Raw genomic sequence first — 25,144 nt, 5'->3', positions numbered from 1 at the left:
TTAGAAAATGCATACTTCTGCTCTCTAGAAAGACACGATTGAATAGTACCACATGTCAATCTATTGATCATCTTCCATTCTTTCTCCTCAACATCATCTAGTTTCTCTCCTTCAATAGCAGTGTCTAGACCCTGCTGAAATAGGGCATCTAGAACCTCACTTTGCCACATGCCGAAATGATCGGTGCTATAAAAAATCTCCACTGCAAATCTAACATTTGTCACAGCTGTTGATGACGATGTGGATGTTTTTGTTGCGTCTGTCATTTCTGCTACAAATTATATTTAATAGCTGTCAATGCGGAATGCCAATTATCCCAAGGAAATTTTTTCTGATGTGAAAGATCAGCCTAAGCCGCAACCACAGAGCATACTAAAATAAACCAAGAGTTCTGATACCAATTGTTGTGGAATTCGGGTTAATTTCCACCAATAATAACAAATTCACCTTGAAAACTATTATGTAGGTGACTAGTGTGAAAATGATTGTACTAAAAATCACACCAAGGTAGATTCCTAGGAAAGAGGAGGGGTCACAATGGTCCCTCTTTAAACCCACTTTCCTTAGACAGAACTACCAAGACAAGTAATTTTAATAGGACAATAACAACAACTATTAAATAGACATAAAGAGAACACCAAAATTTAACTAGGTTAGGCCAAAATTATGCCTACCTCCTCGAACACTACTAAAATAATATTTCACTAGTAGAGGAAATATTACAAAGAGAAAGAAAGAATACAAATATCATTTAATATAGAAGAAGACTTATATTTGTGGAATGCTAAACTAAGGAGGAGGAGGACTCTATTTATAACAAAAGAATTTCCCCTCCTCCTTGTACAAAACCAATGTGGGATATTTGCCAAAAACCAACAAGCATAAAGAATTTGTACATCCCCAACAATAGAATTTGTTTCTTCTACTTCAATATAAACAATATTTTCTCCTATAAGATTTTCTAAGTGTAGTTCAACTAATTGAGGGATAACCAGATTTACCCTTATGATTAGAAGCACGAAAAAATCACAATATGGCAAAGTTTCAAATGATGATATCTTACCACACCGTGACAGCATTGCATAAAGCAATACACCTCCCATGGAGTGACCAATTGCAAGCGGTTTTCCGTCTTTAGGCTTTGTCTGTGCCCTTATGTATTCCATATATATGAAGGTGAATAAAAATTGTCAATTCAACCTAGAGAGAGATGTGACTAGTATGCAAAATGAAAAATAACAAACAAAATTAATACATTATAATTAATAAAATGAAAATTAGTGGGCATTTGCAAAATGTCACTTTACCGAAGCAGGAACATCCTCCTCCAGATAGTGATCAAAATCCAATCGTACTTCACAATCAGGTCAAGTTGTTTTTGGAAGTCTTCTATTGTTGAAGAAAGCCTCTCTTGAATATCAATGAACTGGGGTGAAACAGATCGTTGGACTCCCTCAATAATATTTACTAATCTTTGACTCAGATCTCTAATTTGGCTAGCAATACCTGAGTTCTGTTGTTCTTCCAATAAGTTGGAAAGCTTCATCCTTACCTCCTCAAAGCGTTCAGATAATTGAGAATCCACCAAAATTTTTTATATCTGATCTAATAATTTAGTCGAGATAAGTCTTGATTGACCTTTGCTGAGAAAGATTGAAAGTCCCTCAGACAAACGCATGAAAATTTCTGTCAACTCTGCAACCAATTTTGCTTCATCCCATGCCGTTCCAATTCCTATTGAATCTTCTCTAAGGAAATAAAATTCAGAATCAGATAAGTAACCAGAAACATCAGTTGGCTGCTTCTGAGGAGAAGCTCCATTTGCCACACTCTGAGCCATGGCTACCATCTGATCAGACAATACATCAGCATCCTTAATTTCTTTGAAGTTTGATGTCTGCTCACTCAGCCCAGCACCACGAAATTCAAGAATCCATGTGTCAAATCCTTGGCCAGACATATATCTCGCTAAAGAAGACTGCAGATGAATATCAAATTTATCAGGAAAGGGTCATGTTTATGAGTAAAAGAGAAGGAGATAATACTTAGCATCTTGGAAGCTATATGTAGAAGTTGGAAACATCATTGTTCATTTGACCATGAATATAGGCATTCACATAATGATGCCACAAAAGCGAGGCATATTATAAGGCACCCAACATGAGAACCTAGAATAGAAGATTTTGTTATGTAATTTATTCCATAAAACGTATAAGCTACGTTTGATGATTTTGACTAAACAAGGTTATCTGTGCGAATTGTCAAACACGTGCATATAAGTTTTCTAATGAAGTCAGCAGGTGATGACTGTTGGTGCAAGGATCCATATGGATTAAACTGTAAAGTATGAGTTCTCATTAAGCATGGGTAACAATATTTTCCTAATGGCTCATTGTGGATCAAACTCAGGCTTAGAAATTACAACATCTCCCAGGTAGTGCTATCATTTGGGTTAACAAAAGTGATGATTTACTATGTGATTATAATATTGGCCACTAATAACCTACAACATGGTAAACTAAATGGTCTTCCAGGGCTCATTAGATTTTGGTTTCTATGAAGCATCAAGAGGAATATAGAAAACCCCAAACTGAACAAGTTTGGATTTGTATTAATTACACGGTAAAGATAAAATGTCCATTGCTCGTGGCCAATCCATCAGCAAACACAGCTATTTTGTACTTAACAGTTTACAACCACATGAAGAAAGGTACCAAAACGTTTCAATGCTTGTTAACAAAAAAAAATGAATAGTACCCAACTTTTTTCTCCATACTGTTGTGTGTGTCTGTGTGTGTGTGTGTTTTTTTGGGGGGGGGGGTATGTTCTATTTCAAAGCAATAACAACATAAGGTTGTTGAAGGAAATTAGCATAAAATTAAAGGGGGGGGGGGTTATGTTCTATTTCAAAGCAATAACAACATAAGGTTGTTGAAGGAAATTAGCATAAAATTAAAAGTAAAACGGATTTTACCTCGGGAGAAAGATCATATCCAATGGCATTAGTCCCCAGGCCAGATAATAATAACAGAGGGTGATTTCTCGGGGGCGCCTATTAAAAAGGAAATCATTTCATCTATCCATAAGTAAGAAGAATTGGGCAACAAAAGATAAGTTCGTATTTCAAAAATAGTTAAAATTGAACATATGAATGTACTATTCATGATTAAATCACAAATGCATTGTATGCCGGATGACTATTTAGGGTGAATTTAGTTCACGGAATGTAAGATTACCGACAGAAATATGATTACCGACGGGAATAAGATTACTGGGAATGTTGTATTTTGTGTTTGGTTTGTTTAGCATGAATATAAGATTACAGTGTTTGGTTAAAAGAATAAAAGATTATTAGAATGTATATTTTACCAAATTTTCCTTATTATATATTTGTTTTTTTGAACAAATTGAATTATACTATAATATTACTATAGTTAATTTATTATATATTTTCTTTAAAAATTTTAAATTCATAAAATTTATATAATTTTTTTACAAAATTGAAAAGATAAATATGTTTAATGAAAGGGTAAAATTTTATTTTAACCCCTGAACTTTATATAAAATTCTAATTATGGACTTTTTTTGTAAATCTAAAATAGTTAAAGGATAAATTTGCAATTCGTAGAATTTTTTTTATTCAACGACAGAAGAATGATATTTTTGGGAAAAAAATAAGGGTATTTTAGTCCAAAATGACGGGAATGTAACAATACCTAAGGGAATGGGTAATCACATTCCCGGTAATATACCCCTAAAATACCACTATTGGGAATAACTTATTATCGGAGGCTGGGAATGTTTGCCAACCAAATAGGGGAATGACATTCCATTCCCCTGGTAATGTGAGATACCCTGAACCAAACGCATCCTTAGTAATTGAAATTCATGTTTTTAATGGACCCCGATGAGTGGGCCCCATGTGAAGCATTAATTTAAAGTAATTAAAAGGATTCATCACATCAAGATGACGAGTCCATTTAAAAATTTATTTTTTAAAAAAAGAATAAAAAAATTAATTTTAAAAAAAATAAAAAATAAGACGAGTTCCTTCGAATTCAAAAACAAATAGACGTTTATAGCCGTTGGTCAACAGGCAAGAGCAACGGTCACTAGACAATGGTTAACATGAAATTCGTCACCTCGATGTGACGAGTTCTGACAAATTTTTGAATTTACTAGCCTTTTATAGCCGTTGGGATTGGGGTTATAAATAGAGGTTTAGGGTTTAGCTTTTTACCATCCATTGTTACGAAAAAAAATTGAAAAAAAAACTTACTTTTTGGAGAAATCCCGAAAAATAACTTCCCAAGAAGAAATGTTACGCCTCGATAATATCATATTTCGTTGATCGAACTCTTTCCGAAAGAAGAACGGAGCATTCGTCAGCGCGAAATGACATCTAAAGATCCATATCAGCAGATGATGATATATCTTCAGCAATCTGACTATATCTAACCATATTTGTGTGTGGCTTTAAGGTTTTTGGCTCTGATTGAATGTTGGGGGCTCGAGACACACACTTTCTATTTCCCGAGTGGTGAAGCGACGATTACTTTGGACGTCGCTTACCAACTCGGTGTTCATGTGAATGGAGCCGCCATTGTGAGGCGGAATGATTACAACCCCATGTGTATTGTCTACGAAGTCTTGGGAAGGTTGCCACCATCCGAGGTCTTAGACGGGTATCAGATACAAATGACGTGGTTGGAGTCCGAATTTCAAGTGACAAATGACTTTATCGAGGAGGAGGTTATTTTTGCATCACCATCATATCTTCTCCAACTGATCGAAGAAGTATTATTACCAGATAAATCCGATAATTTGGTACACACTCAGTATCTGCCTATATTAAATAATTTCACTAAGTGTTGTAATAGCAGTTAGGGCTCGACAATTTTAGCATTTTTGTACCGAAAGCTTTGTAAGGTTGTTATCGTCGAAAGGGGCCAAAAAGTCAATGTAGTAGACTGTCTAATATTGCTACAATCCTGAACTTGGTATCCATTTTCATTTTTTATTCCAATTACATCAGCCCCGATGAAGTTTTCTCTGGGTGCAAGGTAATTTTTTAATTTATTTTTAATATATTTGTTATATGTTTTTAATCTTTTTTATTTTTATATTTTTTAGATGACTCCATAAAGTAAGCGAGATGAAGTTGTCGGGTGCTGTTGAAAAGGTATACGGATGAGGAACGATATCGCATGTCGACATGCGTTAAATATTAGTTCTTTTATTATTATTTTTTTTAAAATTGTTTAACTTTATATATACTAACTTTTATAAATTAATATTTACAGTTTTCTTGGTTTTTGTATTGTGACAAAGAGATCTATCGGGTATTGCTAACAGGGATTTTTTGATAGGTTCGATTTATGATGTGTCGTGATGCATGTATTATATTTTACGATAGTTGAGATGTACGATGGTAATAGAGTGTTGCGACAATTTGCGTCTCATCAACTGATTTCTACGCAAATATTGAGATATGGACGCGCACCACAAAATTGATACACGTGGGAAACATACCGAAAACTGGTCGAGGAAGCACACTTACTACATTGAGCAATGGAATCAACATAATCTATTGCCCCCGGCGTTACGAGATTACCCCGATCAACCTAGATTTCGACCATTCTCCTCATTTTTGAAATTACGAAACAAATGAGAAATCATATCTCATGACACCAGAACAGAGGGGAGAATGAGAACAGCACGAGGCCAGATTTGCCAAGTCAAAGAAATCATCGTCATCTTCTTATGCTTCTGCATCTACATCACAAGATTACTATTATATATCTCATGCTAGTTTTGGTTTCTATCCTCTATATCATACTAAAACCGAGACTCAGCCGACTTGAGTTGGAGGTTCATGGGATGCACTGCAACACACTCAAGCATCTTCGACATGTGAATGGGATCATATCATATATGATCAACAACGTAGCCAAGTCGAATCATTAACGCCAATGATACATCAAATACCATAAGTCTATCACCATATTTCAAAGGTATATCTCAGAGTGTGTTAAGTACACCTCCTTTTGAACAACCAAATGAAGATGAAGACGACGACGATGATCAAGACCGACCACCCCGGCGTACTAGACGAGCCCCGTGCAATTATCATTCGACCACTCCTCGGCATCGTCAAGAACTTAGAAAATATAAATAAATTTTATTATGTACTAGTTTGTAAACATTTTTTTAATAAAATTACTAATTTACTTTTAATTTTTTTTAAATTTAATTCGGAGAATTTGTCACTTCCATGTTGATCGTTGTTATTGCCTATTAACCAATGGCTATAAAAAGCTTTTTTTTTTTAATTCAAAGGAACACGTCATCTCGAGGTGACGAGTTCTATTAATTTTTTTTACTTTCAAAATTAAATTATTTTTATATTTTTTAAAAAAGTATATTTTTTTAAATAAACTCATCACCTTGAGATGAAGAGTATCACTAATTACATTAAATTAATTCTCCCACGTGGGTCCACTCATCGGAGTTTAGTAAAAAATTATATCCAATGAAGGTGACGAGTTTCAGCTACACTGTAGCAATTACCGTATTCTCCAAAATAAAAAATCGGATACCCTAATGGGTTAAATAAAATACATGTCGTGGTAACGTGCCAAAAAAAACCCAACTTTTGGCTTGGAACGGCAGGCCAGAGACAATCCATCATGGCCAAATTGGCCCATTACCGCTCCCGGGTAAATTATTTAGCCAATTAGGGCACCCAAACTTTTAATTTGGGATCTACGACAATTGCAACAGTCCCCATGGAACTCGTAACGCCGGCGTGACGAGTTCCATGAGATATTATTTTTTAATGGTCCGTGTCAGGTAGGCCCCACAACCTGATTAAAAAAATTCAAGAGGGACTCGTCACACTGACATGATGAGTCCCAATAAAAAATAATATTTTTGTTGTACTTTTTTAAAAGAAAATTAAAAAAAATTATGGGCACGACAAGTTTCAATGACTAATTTTTTGACCATTGGATTGAATGTTGTTCAACGATCGATTTTTTTTAATTTCAATGAACTTGTCACGCCGATGTGACGAGTTCCAATGGCTATTTTTAGTTTGAAAAAAAATAGCCGTTGGGTAGAGTAATATAAATAGAGGTTTAGGTTGGATATATTTTTCACTTATAATCAAATATTCTATTGAGAGCAAAAACTTTGTGTTGAAGAATTTTTGTTGAAATGACATCAAGCGATGAAATGTTATGTCTTGATGAAGTTCATATTTCGTCAATTGAGTTGAAAATGGCAAGTTTAATTTGTTTTATTTCATTTTAGTTTTGACAAAATTATAGTATTAATAATAATTATTTTATGTAATTGTATTAAATAATTTATTTTCAAATTGTAACAAGAAGAACGAACCATTCATCATCGAGGAATGATGAATGAAGAGACAAATCAACGGATGGTGATATATCTTTCACAATCCGAATTATATGGAGAGACGTTTCTTCGTAGATTTAAGGTGATGTCGGCATTGATATCATCGTTGATTGAACGATGGAGGCCCGAAACACATACGTTTCATTTACCTTGTGGTGAAGTGATGATAACTTTGGAAGATGTCGCGTACCAACTTGGCGTTCTGATTAATGGTATGCCATTGGTGCTTCGCAACACTTATAAGGTAAATAATGTTATTTCTAATTTATTAGGAAATGAGGCTCCAATCGATGTCATTGATGGGTTGTGGGTACGTATGACGTTGTTGGAAAGTGAATTTAGAGTAGATGAACAATTAACGGAGCAAGAGGTGATATATGCAGCTCGAGCATATCTTTTGACGTTGATTGGAGGGATCTTGCTACCGGATAAATCGGACAATTTTGTGCACACCCAATATTTTTCGGTAATGGAGGATTTCGTTGTATGTCGCCAATATAGCTGAGGTTCTGCAATTTTGGCGTTTTTGTATCGTGAATATGTAAGGCGACCGTAGTCGTGAGAGGAAAAAAAGTGGATGTAGCGGGTTGTTTAGTTTTGCTCCAATTATGGGTGTAGTATCGTCTCCTTTTCATGACGCCTATTATATCGGCTCCTATGGAGTTTCCTCTCACCGCAAGGTAAATTTATATATTTAAAGTTTTAATATTTTATAATATTTATTTAAATATTTTGAAAATGACAATAAATAATGTAATTTTTTTAGATTGCGACACTGAATAATTGATACAAAGTTATTGGGTGCAACCAAATTAGATATTCGGATGAGAATTGATATCGCCGGTAGACTTGCGGTAAATTTTCGTATTTTTTGCATTAACTTTTAAATTGTAATATTAATTGTTTAATTATACTAACATAATACTTTTGACAGTTTAATTGGATGTCTTATTATGAGTCGGATATCCAACGGTGTCTAACGCCAATGTTCTTTGAAGGAGCGTACACATGGTGTGCCATAACACCATTGCTCCATTTTGCAATTGTTGAGATCCATGCTGCCGATAGAGTTTTATGACAATTTGGGTTTCACCAACCGATATAAATGTCAATTATAATATTGACGATTTGCATAAAGTAGATGCGCGTGAGAAGCATACCGAAGATTGGCCGAGGAAGCATGCTACATTCATATATCAATGGAAAAATAGACACTTACAATTGCCTAATCATTTCGAGGTACAACCCAATTATTATCCATCGCAAGAAAGTTATGGTGACATGGTGCATATCAACCATCGATGGAGAGTCGAGCGGCGTGAGAAGGAAGTGGGTGGAATCAAGTGCCACCTTCACAACAATTTTCCTCAGAACCGGAAGAAAGAGGTCAATGGGATCATCTTCTTCATCACGAATAATCTCAATTTGAGGTGATGATGTCAATGATGGCATTAAATACCTTGAATACTCCATCATTTTCACCCGAAGATGTATATCAAAGTGGTGGAGTAGTGTTCGGAACACCGGAACCGGAACTGGAACCAGAAGAAGAGAAAAATGAAGAAAGTGGATGACCATGACAAAATCGAAGAGCACCATGTCATTACCATTCTACCACGCCTCGACATCAGCAAGAATTGTGAAAATATAAGTAATAAATTTATTTATTTAAGTTTTTGTAGTCAATATTTAATTGTATAAAAAAGTAATTTTTAAGTAATAAAAAATGTCTTGATTTTGTGTTTAAAATAACTTTTGCACTTTTATGTATAAAGAAAAAAGCATGCAAAATGACCTCTTTAATGCCTTCTATGCTATTAGTTAGGGGGAGTTTATGATTTTTCATGAAAATTAACAATATGTTCAAATTATGTTTAAGTGCATGTTTGTTTGCTTGAACATATTTGATTTTCCCAATTAGACTTGCCTATACCACTATTCTTTTTGAAATTTGCATCATATATGTTTTTCTTGCTATTTTTAAACCATTCTGTGCACTTAGTATCAATATTGTTAATCTAGTATCGATATTGTTCATCCAATACTGATACTATTATTACAACCTCGATAGGGTATCGATACCAGTCAGATTTTGCTTTGAAGTATCTATATTCCCTTTGGAGTACCGATACTACCCGTCGGGTTCAGCCTATAAAACCCTAAGATATCACAATTTTTCCCCAAACTCTAAAAACAACACTCAGCCGCCGAAACCTCTCTCAACATTGCCTCACTCTATGATTTTGAAGTCGGATTTGCATTGTTTTTCAACTCTTCAACCTTCTAGCATCATCAATTAGTGCATTCATCATCAAATTTCATCCCAATCCTAATTTTCAAGGTATTTTTTTTTAAACCCGATTTTTTTTCTTTTCGAATCTAGGGCTAGTTTTAGTTAGTTTTTGCTTAAATTAGTGAATGGGCTTTACTTATTTTGCATTTTTACACTAGAATCTACAAGTTTTTCCACAAAATCTTCAAATTTTGAAATTTTAATTAAAAAATAATAATATTTCGTTTGTTTATATATATATATTTATACTTTTGTTTTTCATAAAAATTTTGCATAATTTTTTTTAAACACATTATTTTAGTTATAGAATACCTTGAATTGTGGACTCATATTCAGTTTTAGGATTAATTGATTGCATACAAATGTATTGTTTATCCTTGCAGGTATAATATTTATTTCGATTTTCGTTAATATGTCTCACAAACGTCCTAGATCATCATCCTCTCGTGCTAATCCACCTCCTAACCCTCCGCCAAATCCTCCTCTCAATCCAACTGAAATGACAATCGTAAACTCTTGTTTTAATGAACCAAATCATCGAAATCTATACTCCCAATACCTAAATCATTTTGAGTCTTACACTATTAGGGGTGAGTGTATTCCTTCTCTTAAGGCAATGCAAGAGATGAACTTTAAATACCTACCTCTTCTCCAAGCTTGGAAATTTGACAACACATTCAAAGTAAAACCCGTTGTCTTTCACCAATTTGTCTGCATTTTCTATTATAATGCGATTAGCATTCAAAATGAATCTCGTACTTAAACTGAAAGTATTCGTTCTTATCTCTTGGATGAATACATTATAATTGATTCTAACACTATTGCTCATGCCTTTGGTCTTGAAAACATCGGGATAGATAATGAGCGAGATTTAGTCCCTTCTTCCTTAGAAGTAGGAAAGAGCGTTAGTATACTTGACTTTCACGAGCGTTTTCTTCACTTAATTATCTCTTGGTGATTTCGACCATCCAGAGGAAAATACTCCTCTTTCCGAAGTATAGATATTTGATGGATACACTGTTTTCAAAACAAGAAAAGAATTAATCTTGCTCAAATCATTTTTGGTAAGCTAGTGGACACTTAAACCATATTCCCTCTAAGAGAGTCGAGTCTTTGGTGTATGGTTGTCTTCTTAGTAATTTATTCATCAAAGTCGGTCTTAGAGTCAACCTAGATGTTACCATCCCTTTAGGTACCAAAACTGATTTTACGTCTTTCCGCAAGTCCAGATGGACTCAAGTTGGTACAAATTGGGAACAATCAACTAAAAAGACACCCGATGCTAGTTCTTCACAGGCAGTCCCGGGTCCGGCTCCTCCTCATATCGATGATGTTTTACAAGATGTAGATGATCCTATAAATCGCATCCCTGACAAGCCACCTAGCGATAGTAGTGCGATGCCTCCCTATTTTCAATCGCTGATGGAGATATTGGATATGAGGTTTGCATCCATGGAGTCCCATTTTACTGCTTTGGGGACTCAACTGACCGAGCTACAACGCGACACCCATGCTCGATTCGACACTGTCAATGATAGGCTCGATACTCTTTCTCAAGATGTTGCATCTTTCCGTGCACCTCGTTCGGATCCCGATCTACCATCAGATGCTTGATAATGCAATTGCTAGTCACAGGTTGTTCTTTTGTTGACGTTTCAAATATCATACGTTGAACCTATCATATTTCGCATTTCTTAATTACCATGTTACCTTTTATTATGTTTATGACCATTCACACTATATTTTGGATATTATTTATGTTGAAAATTTGAGTCCTATACTTGAAAAGTTTTTGAAATGATTTTTACTAAGGGTTTTGAACTTTAATCGAGTAAAAATGATTTTTAAATATAGTTGTACATATACTGCTATAACAACACTGATACTATTAAAGAAGAATCGATACATATATATATACTGAAACCCAAAATAATGAAGTAATACCGATATTGTTGATGCAATACCGATATTGTCAAAATAGAATGCTAAAATGGTATCGATATCATATATGATATCGGTACTGCTTAGAGTAGTAGTACTGATACTCTAAGTTATGTGTCGAAACAATTTTTCCTTAAAGGTGAGATTTTGAAAACCACATTAATTTTTAAGTTACCTCTTTTTAATTTAAAAACAAATGTGATTTAAAAGACCTCTCGTTTCGAAAAATTTTAAATTTTCTTTACGATAGAAAAATACGGTTCGAAGAGTCGCCACCAATCTTTGATTAGGGTGTGATTGGGCACCCAAAAACGTTTTTGTCATTTTAAATAAAAATTAATTTTAATTAAAACAACAAATTGAGGTCTGCTTTACCAAAAAATGAGTTCGGGAATCGATTACGTGTGGGGAAGGATTAGCACCCCCACAACGCCCTAAATCGGTACCTAGTCGATTAATTAACGTCTTTGCAATGAACTTTACAAATTCGAATTTAATTTGATTTTTGATCCCATAAAAAAAAGATGTAAATTTAAAATATTCAACAACACTCAAATAAATTAAATTAAAATTACCGAGTCGTTTTAGAAAGATAAAGAGTGTTCGATTATTTACAAATATCGAGACCAGATCTTAAAAGCTATAACAACCTTTTCTCAATAAATTTAAATAAACGAACACTTCCTTTTCTTCCGTTCCCAAATTTTAAGTGACGAATCATTTTTTTTTGTTTCACTTTTGGGATACACTTTTAATTTAAAATCGTCAAAACGACCCTCTAATCAGTTAAGACATGTCATTCAAGACAATTTAAATTAAAAGGGTATTACCCTTAATCCAATTATGTCGTATGGTCGAGATATGCACATGAGGCTAACATGCAAATTATGCAAAAGGATGTCACGCAAAGATTAATTAAATAAAAATATATGTTACATCTAAATCCATGCTTATGAACCACGTAATAGCATATGCACACATATCATCATCGTTCAAACCAAGGATAAGTATACATCCTAAACGGATCCTAACTAATCACATATGCATACACATAAGAAACTTAAACATGAACTAAAACGTAACATGTAAAAACTTGGAGCCCTAATGTCTAGATCACAAAAAACGAAATAACCAACATTTATGACCAAAATTAAATGCGCATGAAATGCAAAGATCAAATTAAAAACACAACAGATTAGATTTAAAGACGAAAATGCCAATTAACCAAAATTACGTGCCAAATGCGTAAACAATAATAAAAAAAACATAAACAGGTGACCAAGAAAGAAACACTTACAAACATGAAGAAAAAAATTATAAACTTGGAAAATGTGATTTAGTGACTCAAACGTGACATGCAAAACAATGAAAGTCAAAAGTCAAAAATAGCAAAATTTAAAAAACATAAGACTGGGGACCGAAATGAAATGCACGAAAGCTATAGGAACAGAATTAAAAACATAAAAACTACGACATAGGGACAAAAACGAAACATAAAGAAAATTAACAGTTCAATGTCTGAAACGGCAAAGATTAAATACAACAACACTTAAGACTAAAATTAAATGCGGGTAAAATAAAGAGACAAAATTGGAAACAGGAAAACATTCAGTTTGGGGACCAAAATAAAAATAAACATAAAAACTAGAGGGATTAAACGACATTTTCACCCTAAGGATTCGGTGGCTAAAAGTTAATTAACCCTAAATCTATAATATATCCTAATTTTAATCTAAATCTAGACTAAACTTAAACCTAAACACACAGCCGCTCAACCTCTCCATCTCCTCTCTTCCACACACAGCGCTGCACCTTCCCCGACGAGAGCCTAAACCCAAAGCCTCCCTCTGCTCACCGACCCCCGCTAAGGAGCCGGAACAACCCAGGTAAACTCTAAAACCCTCGTCCTCTCTTTCTTGTTTTATTTTATTTCTCAAACTCTCACCTAATCTTATTTGTTTTGGTTTTACCCTTGAAATGTGTTTTATTATTATGCTGCTTGATTTTCTAACTGTTTCGAAATGAAGACATAGATTAAACTGGAAATCAAAATAAGGATGAAAAATACCAAAAAAAACTTCTCCTTGCTTTCAATTGCTTCTTTGATTCCAATGCAATGGTGAGTGAAACTCTTATTACAATGTATGTTTTTTCGAAGAGTTCTGTCCACTGTGGTTAATAAACACTTTTTCCGTTGTTGCTTGATCCTCTGTTGGAATTGCTCTCTGGTTACTGTTGATGATTCTCTGCTCGCTAATTCCCATGTTCTGTCCCAAAAACTGCCCCTCACTGATCGTGTAATTTTTCTTTTAAAACTGATCTCCCCCTTTCCTTTAGTTTTCCCATTAAAACTGATGATGGGTGGTTATCTCCTAAAAACAAAAACTGCTAAAAACCGACCCTCAAACTGCTCTCTTCTTGTGCATATATCTGTTGTCTATTGGGCTTGAATGGGGCCTGTAATTGGTTTGCTTCGGGCCTGCTCCAACCTAGACTCGGATAAAAACGAGCATCTACAGCTGCCCCTCTTTGCTCATTGTCGTGTAACGAGAATAGAGCAAAGATCAAAAGATGATCGAATTTGTCTGGTCATGAGAACTTCAAAAAATAAACCACTCACTGTTACGTCAGGATAAATAAGACTTGAAAAAATCTTTAAATGACGAGCCTGCTCCCTATTCCTTCAGGAAGTATAAGACTCGAACAATCCTTGGCAAACGTGTCTTCTCCCTATTCATTTAGGGAATATAAGACTCAAACAATCTTCAACAAACGAGTCTGCTCCCTATTCGTTCAGGGAGTATAAGACTCGAACAATCTTCAAAAAAATGGGTCCGCTCCCTATTCCTTCAGAGAGTATAAGACTCGATCTTCAATAAACGTGTCCGCTCCCTATTCCTTCAGGGAGTATAGGACTCAATCTTCAACGAACTTGTCCGCTCCCTATTCCTTCAGAGAGTATATGACTCAATCTTCAACGAATTTGTCCGCTCCCTATTCCTTCAGAGAGTATAGGACTCAATCTTCAACAAACGAGTTTGCTTCACTACTCTTTCGTGAAGGCTTATAGATTTAATTGCTTCACTGCTCTTTCGTGAAGGCTTAAATTTACTTATTTTGAAGGTCAAACCTGAAAATCAAACATTATCAATTATAAACATATGCTTAGAAATATTATATTCAAAAATTTAGAATTTGAGAAAATTTCTAAAATTCATCTCTATCATAAAAACTTGTCTGAAAGCCATTGGATATTTGAATCTGCTTTGACTCAATTTTCGTCTGAACAACATTCTTGTCAAAATCTCAAGACCAGTTATCTTCATCTCGATGCTTCAATATCTTCAATCTTCAACTATCATTGGGAAACCTGCAAATGCTTAAGTCATCATGCAATTATGAATGCCATGATCCTACTCATGCCTAAAATGTATGCAATTATGCAATTCAATGCGTTTTCTTCTTTGAAGGAACTCTATCTCCTTTTGATCTCGATGGAACTCGGCTTCATCTTGGGCACAGAACGTTTGACTAGTTCACCCCAATTAACAATCTCAATTCCATATCTCTCGGCTTAATAGTACCTTGACTTATTTCTTTCTTGAAACCCGTCAGTAACCATGACCAACTTCTTGATCAATGATAACCTCCTTGGGTCATCTTTTAATGGTTGAGATTTTCTTTGAATTTGAGGATTTTAGTTTCCCATGGCCACACAAGCTTACATGTTTAAACCATTGTCAACTTCAGAATACCTGCATTTTCCAAAACCTTTTGCACAATAATACAAAATGATCTCATGTACTTCAAGTTAAGCCATATGTTTTAACCTTTCAAAATAAGATGTTTGCAAAAGGGAAATTATCAAGAAAAGACATCTCTTTATTTGTATAAATACAGAGAATTTTAGGCAACTAAATGGCAAACTTTTAACTGGAAACAGTAAAAGAACAAAAGAGTAGGCGTCTTCAAATATCAATAATGCAAATGCTTTTGAACTGGCACACCGTTAGAATGTCTCGAGCGTAGCTTCTGTCAAAAATATTTCCAAAATTATGATGCTTAAGAGTATGAAACTACTTCTAAACTCCCAAATCTCTATCATTGGATGCCCTAAACCAGTATTGAATCTCATGTGCATTCAATATCTCTCTCCTGGTTATTTCAACCGAGACTCATTAATCTTTAGTCTCATCCCTGATCACCAACTGTCATTGTTACTATCCATATCAGGAGCTCTTTCCACTTCCAAAATTAATTCAGAACCTTCCACTATGCACAAATTCTGAATTTCAAATTCAACTCAAGTCGCCCTTTGCGAGTTTTCAACTTGAGACCTCATTTGGTTCCAAGACGCCCTTTTCGGGTTTTCATCCTGAACCCTCCTTTTATTTCTTTTTTTTTTCATTTTTCTCTTTTTTCATTTTTCATTTTTTCTTCCTTTTTCCATTTTTTCTTCTTCTTTTTCTTTCTTTTTGTTTTTTCCATCATTATTGTTTTTTCTCATTTTTTCATTTTTTCTCTTTTATTTCTTCTTCAAGCAAAATATCTCTTAACAGCGTCGGAATTCACTGGATATGGTAATTCTGATCCGTCCATTTCAGTTAGGACTAGAGCTCCCCCAGAAAAGGCCTTCTTGACAACATAAGGTCCTTCCCAATTGGGCATCCATTTTCCTCTGTAATCTTTCTGAATAGGCAAAATCCTTTTAAGCACCAAATCTCCCTCATGGAATTCTCGAAGGTGAACTTTCTTACCATGTGCCCGTATCATACGTTTTTTGGTACATCTGACCATGACAAATAGCTTTCAATCTCTTTTCTTCAATCAAATTCAATTGGTCATACCTAGCTTGGACCCATTATGCCTCATCAAGCTTTACCTCTGACAAAATCCGAAGTGAGGGAATTTCCACCTCAATAGGTAAGACAGCTTCCATCCCATAAACCAAAGAAAACGGAGTTGCTCCAGTTGAAGTACGTACTTAAGTTCGATAAGCAAACAGAGCAAAGGGCAACTTCTCATGCCAATCCTTATAGGTCTCAGTCATTTTCTCTATGAGCCTTTTGATGTTCTTATTGGCCGCCTCTACTGCCCCATTCATCTTTGGGCGATAAGTGATGGAATTATGATGCTTTATTTTGAACTGTTTACAGACCGAGTCCATCATCTTATTATTTAAATTCAACGCATTATCGGAGATAATCCTCTCGGGCAAACCATATCTACAAATGATCTCCTTCTTCAAAAATTTGCATATTGTAGACTGGGTAACATTTGCGTAAGAAGCCGCTTCTACCCACTTGGTGAAATAATCTATGGCTACCAGAATGAAGCGATGACCATTTGAAGCTTTGGGCGAAATTTGTCCAATAACATCCATGCCCCACATTGAGAATGGCCACGGAGCTGTCATTACGTGCAACGGATGAGGAGGAGTATGTATCCTATCTCCATAAATCTGACATTTGTGACATTTTCGGGCATAATTGATACAGTCTGTTTCCATAGTTGACCAATATTACCCAAAACTCATAATCTGCCTAGCCATAGCATGCCCATTAGCATGGGTACCACATATTCCCTCATGCACTTCTTCAAGAATCAATTTGGCTTCTTTCGCATCCACACATCTTAACAAGACCTGATCCAAACTTTTCTTGTATAGGGTCTCACCATCAAGCACATACCCTGAGGCCATTCTTCTAATGGTTCTCTTATCATTCTCAGTAGCCTGTTCTGGATAACTCTGATACCTTATATATTGCAAGATATCATAATACCAAGGGTTTCCATCTTCTTCCTCTTCGATATTAAAACAATGGGCTGGATACTCATAAGCCTTCATTTCAATGGGCATCATATTTGCATGCTCGTTCATCTTAAACGCTGCTGCCAGTGTGGCTAAGGCATCTGCCATTTGATTCTCTTCTCTGGGAAGGTAATTGAAAGTTAATTCATCAAATTCTTCAACAAGTTCCATAACTAACTTACGGTATTCTACAAGCTTGGGATCTTTTGTCTCCCATTCTCCTCTGAGCTGGTATATTACCAAAGCTGAATCCCCATATACTTTAAGCATTTTTACTTTGCGTTCAACAGCAGCTCTAAGACCCAGAACACAGGCTTCATACTCGACCATATTGTTTGTACAATCAAAATTAAGCCGACTGGTGAAAGGATAATGCTCTCCTTCTGGTGAGACCAAAATTGCCCCGATTCCATGTCCCAAGGCATTTGAAGCACCATCGAAGTTCAACTTCCAATATTTGCTAGTGGATGCAACTACTTCTTCTACCGAAATAGCCATTAAATCTTCATCCGGGAAATCAAAGCTCAACGACTCATATTCTTCTGAAGCCCTGCTTGCAATGAATTCTGCTATAGCACTTCCTTTAATTGCCGTCTGGTTTACATACTGGATGTCAAATTCGGACAATAAGATCTGCCAACGAGCTAATCTTCCAGATAATGCAGGCACACCCATTAGATATTTCAAGGGATCAAGCTTGGATATAAGCCAAGTAGTATGATACAACATATATTGCCTAGCCTTCGGGTAGCCCATACTAAAGCGCAACACAACTTTTCAACGGGTGAGTATCTTATCTCACATTCAGTGAACTTCTTGCTGAGATAATAGATAGCCCTTTCTTTCTTCTCAGTTTGGTCACGTTGCCCCAGCACACACCCCATGGAATTTTCATAAACCGACAAATACAGAATCAAGGGTTTGCCTGAGATGGGTGGCGCTAAAATTGGAGTGCTCGACAAATATCTTTTCACTGCTTCAAAAGCTCTTTGACAATCCTCACTCCATTCCCCTGAGTTATTCTTACGAAGAAGGCGGAATATGGGATCACACTTTTCCGTCAGCTGTGAAATAAACCGAGCTATATAATTCAATCTCCCCAAAAATCCTCTGACTTCTTTTTGTGTTCGTGGGGCTGGCAAGTCTTGAATAGCCTTTACTTTATCTGGGTCTATTTCAATTCCTTTTTGGCTTACTACAAATCCCAACAGCTTCCCAGATGTCACCCCAAAAGTACATTTATTTGGGTTGAGTTTTAACTGGCATCTTCTTAGTCTTTTAAAAAGCTTTCTCAAATTCCCAATATGTTCTTCCTCTGTCTTAGCTTTGACAATCATATCATCGACATAAACTTCTATCTCTTTATGCATCATGTCGTGAAATAACGTCACCATGGCCCTTTGATATGTTGCCCCGGCGTTCTTCAATCTAAACGGCATTACTTTATAACAAAACGTTCCCCACATGGTAACGAACGTCGTTTTTTCCATATCTTCAGGATTCATCTTAATTTGATTGTAGCCAGAGAAACCATCCATAAAAGAGAACAAAGAATTTCCAGCAGTATTATCCACTAGCGTGTCTATATGTGGCAAAGGAAAATTATCTTTTGGACTAGCTCGGTTGAGATCCCTGTAGTCAACACACATTCGAACTTTCCCATCCTTTTTCGGTACTGGGACAATATTAGCCACCCATTCAGGATATTTGGCCACTTTAAGAAACCCGTCATCAAATTGTTTCTTCACTTCCTCTTTAATCTTGAGCAGCATCTCAGGTCTCATTCTTCTCAGTTGTTGCTGTACCGGTTTACATTCAGGCTTTATTGGCAGTTTGTGAACAACCAACTCTGTATCTAAACCCGGCATATCTTCGTATGACAAAGCAAACACATTCTTGTATTCTTGAAGCAATTCTATCAAATCATATCGACCTCCAACTGATAGAGTGGTACCAATCTTTACTTCTCTCTTATCCTCATCTGTCCCCAAATTCAAAATCTCGGTAGGCTCTTTATGAGGCAGAATCTGCTTATCTTCATTCTCCACCATTTTCAGCAATTCAGAAGGTAGTTCACATCTCTCATCATCATCACAATCTTCGATTTCCCCTTGACATATAGGCTTCTCGAAATCAATCTCCGGGTCAGAGTCATTGGCATTCATATTATTGATATCTGAGCTCCTGAAAAATAATGAAAGAGAAGATATATACATATATACATATGGGAGGATCTTTTCCCATATAAATAAATAAAAGAAATAAATACATACATATATACAACAAAGAATGAATGAATGAAATGCATGGGAGAATGTTTGCCATTTGGAACTAACATAATGCATCCTTTATTAAAAGCAAGAAAAAATAAACAGCTTAACCCTTTACATAAAATCACCTATTTCCCCAGGGTATGAACAACAGGGAGAAAGTTCCAGTGCATTACTCTGTAACAGATTTGTAAACTACAGGCAGTTCTTCCGCGGTCCAATTGTTCAACACGAAGCCCGGTGGTGCAGGATAAATGCCCATAGCTCTCATTTCCTCGGATTCATCATCAGTTATAACATTAATGCCTAAATCTCTCAAGGCATTCTCAACCATCGTCTCAGTGTTTCTTGAATTCCCTTGAAACATATGCCCCCCAGACATGAAAATGCTACTCAACGGCGGGAAGGTCATGGGTTCCCAGCTAAGGTCTTCACCAGCCAATCTGGCCTTTCTGATTTCTTGGCCCTTCTTAATTCCCCTCATCTTATCCCTCGAAGTTGGCTGATATCCCAAACCAAATCGATCTTTTTTAGTAATAGGGCATATGGATTCACCGGTCCTTGCAACTGTCGGCCTAAACCCTTTCCAACTTTTGCTCCTCTTCCAAGAGTCAATTTAAGCCCCATCTTGGTACAGTTTGACAATCGAGGCTTTGGTATCTTCTTGCCTTCGGCCACAAACGTAGCATTGACAAACTCCAACGATCTGAAAGAACACTCGACGGCTTGCTCATCAACTTCAATATACGGAGCAGTAGTAGAAACAGAAGCAATAATGTCCTCTTCAGCATGAATACATACCAACCTTCCATCAATCACAAATTTCAGTCTCTGGTGTAATGTGGACGGAACTGCACCGGCCTGATGAATCCAAGGCCTTCCCAACAAACAATTGTACGTAGGCATAATGTCCATTACGAGAAATTCTACTTCATAAGTTGCTGGACCAATATTCAGAGGAACATCAATCTTACCCAACACTTCTCTTTTAGTCCCATCGAAAGCTCGAACCACACTTTGACAGGTTCTCATAAGTGTACTATCTAATGGAAGCTTCTTTAGAGTCACTAAAGGCATCACATTCAAAGCTGAACCATTATCAACTAAGACCCGGGACAACACATGCCCTTTACATTTAACTGTAATGTGCAAAGCCTTCTGACTACCCATCATCCCAGAAGGGATTTCATCCTCAGAAAAAGATAAAATATTATCAGCTTGTACATTGGAAACTAAACGATCCAACTTTTCAATGGGTAACTCTTTCGGAACAAAAGTCTGGTTCAAAACCTTTAACAGAGCATTCCTATGGGCCTCTGAACTCAAAAGTAATGATAAAACAGAAATACGAGCAGGCAACTTGTGTAACTGTTCCACAACACTGTATTCACTGTGTTTCAGAAACTTCAAAAATTCTACCGCTTCACTCTCGGTTACTGGTTCATTGATAACAGGCTTATCCTCTTCTATCTGCACATCAACTTTTTTCCCCTTATCAACTACAACCTTCTTCTCAGACTCTTTAGGTGGATTAAGAGAATAACACATACCACTTCTAGTAAAGCGTCCCACCTCATCTATTTGCTCATTCTCTTTTGTTACATCTCCCATCTGGCAATCATATCTCCAAGGCACTTGTTTATTATCCCGATATGGGAATGGAGATGGAGGTGTAATAACCACTTTCGGGGCTACCTTCTCAGCAACTCGATTTTTGCGAGTAATAATTAGGGGACAACTGGCATTGTATACCCCTTTAGACGATCCTTCTGAAGCGCAAACTTCCGCTTCCTCTTCTTCAGCAATCTCTCTAAAGAACTCAATTTCTTTACTGTCCATCATGTCTTGTATCAAAGATAGGAAGTCAGGACATTGTTGAATATTGTGTCCCTCACTGTTATGATACAGACATACCTCTCCACTGTTAAACTGTTCACCCATCAAACTGGGTTTCAACAATCCTACCTTGACCATCTGGCACCACACCCAACTCATGGGTGATACCACCTCACCAACATTCCTTACAATTCTCTTTCCTTTCTCTTCAGTAATCGCATTAACTCCTGCCCCTGCATGGCTTGGCAACGGATTCTGAGCTATATTTGGCTGCTCACTGTCACCAAAGTTGATGACATTCCTCGTTCTCAAAGCTTGGACAACCTTCTTAAAAGCAGTACAATTCTCAATGGAATGCCCAGGGTTCCTTGCATAGTACTCACACTGAGCACTAGCATCATACCATTTGGGAAAAGGAGGTTGCATTGGTGTCACGTGATACGGCGAAACCACATGTCGATCATACAAAATCTGAAACAATTCCTTATAAGTCATCGGAATTGGATCAAATTGAGGCCTCTCTCTCCTTTGGTCCCTTACCCCTTGTCTATTGTCATTTTGTGTTGATGACCCTGCTCCTTGAGGACGGGAAACAGTGATGTTATTAGAATCGTACTGCCTCACATTACTGACTTCGTTTTCCTTTTTCCTTGTTGGTGGCATCTTACTAGACTCTCCTCCCTCGAGCTTCCCACTCTTAACAGCCATTTCAATCATTTCTCCCGCCGTAACTACATCAGCAAAACTTCGATAAGGATTACCGATAAGATGCGAGAAAAAATGAGCCTTTAAGGTGTTGACAAAAAGCATATTTGTTTCTTCCTCTTCCAATGGCGGGTGGACTTGCACTGCTACATCTCTCCATCTTTGAGTATATTGTCTAAAACTCTCGTTAGACTTATTTTCCATTCCTTGCAACATCATCCTGTTGGGCCTAACATCCTTCACATGTTTGTATTGCTCAAGAAAGGACTTAGCCAAGTCTTTCCACGATTTAATATTAGCTCTACTCAGCTGGTTATACCATCGGATTGCCGAGCCAGTTAAGCTTTCCTGAAAGCAGTGTATCAACAATTGATCGTCCCCTATGTATCCGGTCATCTTCCTACAAAACATTGTGATATGTGCAGAGGGGCACCTGGTACCATCAAACTTCTCAAAGTCAGGAACTTTAAACTTTGGAGGCAAGACCAGATCAGGAACTAGACTTAACTCATTTGCGTCGAATCCATAGACACTGGTATCTTCCTTCATGGCTCTGACCTCTCTTTCTAACTGCTTCCATTTCTCTTCCAACAGATTGTTTTGGTCCTTCTTGGCTTCTTCATCAAGGTCCGGAACTTGATGATATTGATGTTCTTCCTGATACGAACTAGATCCAGGCTGTACGTTAATAGAAGCACCGACTGGATTAATGTGTACCTTCCCGACATGAACAGGGGTCACTTGAACATTCTGAGATTGTTCTGGGGTTAACCCTGGATGATGAAGTGGGTCTTCAGTTACACCTTCTGGCATAGGGCTTTTCCCATGTTCTGGATTTCTTCCATCCAACATACTCGCAAACTTGGCAAACATCTCCTTTTGGGCATTCATCATATCTTCTTGCATTTTCTTGATATTATCTTGTAACTTTGACTGAGCCTTCTCAATTTGGGCAAGTTTGTCTTCCATAACTTTCTTCCTGGTTCTGTAGATATGCTTGGGATTTTCCAGTATTACTCTGTCACAGAGTCATTTTGTTATCGCTGATATTTATTAATGAATATAAAATATATGATTATGAATGAATAAAATGCGATGCAAAAATTAAATGCATTAAAAATGCATATGCAAAATGCAGGGTGTTGATCCTGGAACAACTCTTTATATTAGAACGACGTTCAATTACAAAGTTGAAACATATCACAAATAAATTTGCACCATCTCTCCTATTTCTTGTACGTGTGCTAGTAACTCTACAATCTTCTGATTTTCTTCAGCCTCTGGATCCAGTTATTCAGTTACATCAGCAGCTTCCTCAGATAGAATGACCAAATATTGAGCTATTCCTCGCGCGTGTTCTAGGTAACAAGCAATAAAGTCCTCTCTTTGCTTAACTCTCGCCTGAGCTCGCTCCCATCGAAAACGCCATTGTATATCCCCCTCATAGGGAACTATCGATAACTCACTTGCTTGCCTCTGAAACTCTTGAACCATGGCTTCAAGTTCGCTCACTTGTCTCTTCAAACTTTCAACCTCCCCACGGCTCGAGCTACCCTCCCCGCTTCGGTATCGTCGTAATGCAGTCTCTAAACTTGAAATTTTCCCCTTCAACTTCTCATTCTGGGCTTGACTCTCTTGTAACCGCTGCTCTAAAGAATCATTTTCCTTCGATAAAATCTTAACTTGGTGCCTGCTTTGCTTGAGCTCTTCTTGACTCTCTCCGGCTACTCTTTTGAGGCTCGCCACCTCTTGCCTCAATTCGACAGACTTACTCAAGCTAGAACCTACTTGAGCTTTTACCATTCGCTGATAAGTTGACCGAAGATCGTCAAAGTCTAGCCGAAGTTGCTTCTCTACTTTTTCAATTCGATCTGCTCTACTATTCTGAATGTCAATCTCCAATCCTTTTTGATACACTTCATCTTCTAGCTTCTGCAAAGTCATTCTCCATTGTCTCCGTTCTGCTTCGAAATCGCGCTTGGCTAACTCTAATGGAGATGGCACCACTCTCAACTGTTCCTCCACCGGCTGAATATTTTCAGGATTCACCATCGGGATATTGTCATTTACTCGACCGCTTCTCCACTGCTCGTACTCTTGAGACAACTCGAGATCATAGGTAAACAAATTCACGCGACGAGTTTGCTTCCAGGCCTCAGCAACCCCTTTAACTTTACCCTTATACTGATCTCTTTTGAATGCAAAATCCGACCCTACCAAGTCCCATGTGGCTGGAATGAACTGCCTTGACCCATACTGTCTGGAAACTAGTAGCGGTGCATACCCAACAGAACCCCATATACCTGGCAAAGGAACCCAATCTCGCTCTCCACATCGGTAAAGTATATCCAAAGAAGTATTCCACGAAGCTCGCCACAAAATATCTCCATCTCTGATATCCTTGAAGATGACCATCCATTTTTCTTCAGTGAAACCCCCAGGCCACTCTTTAGAAAGAAAATCTTTCAAAGGCGAAAACCCCTCTAGAAACACTCGTCCTGGTGCTCTTTCAACATGTTTAAAATGATTCAGAATCCACACTAGCAGCAAAGGCGCACATCCTATAAATCGTCCTTCTCCCTCGCACCTACAAGAACTCAAAGACCGGAACGTCTCAGATAGAATAGCTGGAACAGGATCCACGTGCTTGTCTAATCTTTCAAACAGGTCAACAACTGATACGTCTACATATCCTAGCACTTTTGGAAAAATAACAAGCCCATAAATCCCTAAAGCAAACAAGTCAAGCTTCTTTCTCTTATCAGGATGATGAGCAATTACTTCTTTCAGAGCAGCCCAAGAGATGCACTCACTGTCTCCCTTCTTCTTAATGTTTCTGACTACCCAATCTTCACTCATTCCGGT

The 25,144-nt window shown here is 36.9% G+C and overlaps 1 long non-coding RNA gene across 1 annotated transcript; it reads right to left on the bottom strand.

The window, feature by feature from the left end:
• Nucleotides 1-3,167, bottom strand: LOC120143335. Its single transcript, XR_005517926.1, has 3 exons — nucleotides 2,975-3,167; nucleotides 1,865-1,978; nucleotides 1-14 (listed from the first exon to the last, which is right to left on the bottom strand). It is a non-coding gene; the product is annotated as an uncharacterized LOC120143335 (long non-coding RNA).
• Between the last annotated feature and the right edge of the window lie 21,977 nt (nucleotides 3,168-25,144).

The sequence above is a fragment of the Hibiscus syriacus genome, unplaced genomic scaffold, assembly GCF_006381635.1.
Source record: "Hibiscus syriacus cultivar Baekdansim isolate YM2019G1 unplaced genomic scaffold, ASM638163v2 tig00110840_pilon, whole genome shotgun sequence".
Lineage (NCBI taxonomy): Eukaryota > Viridiplantae > Streptophyta > Magnoliopsida > Malvales > Malvaceae > Hibiscus > Hibiscus syriacus.
The sequence above is the reverse complement of the archived record's forward strand: the minus strand, read 5'-3'. Positions and strand labels throughout refer to the sequence as shown.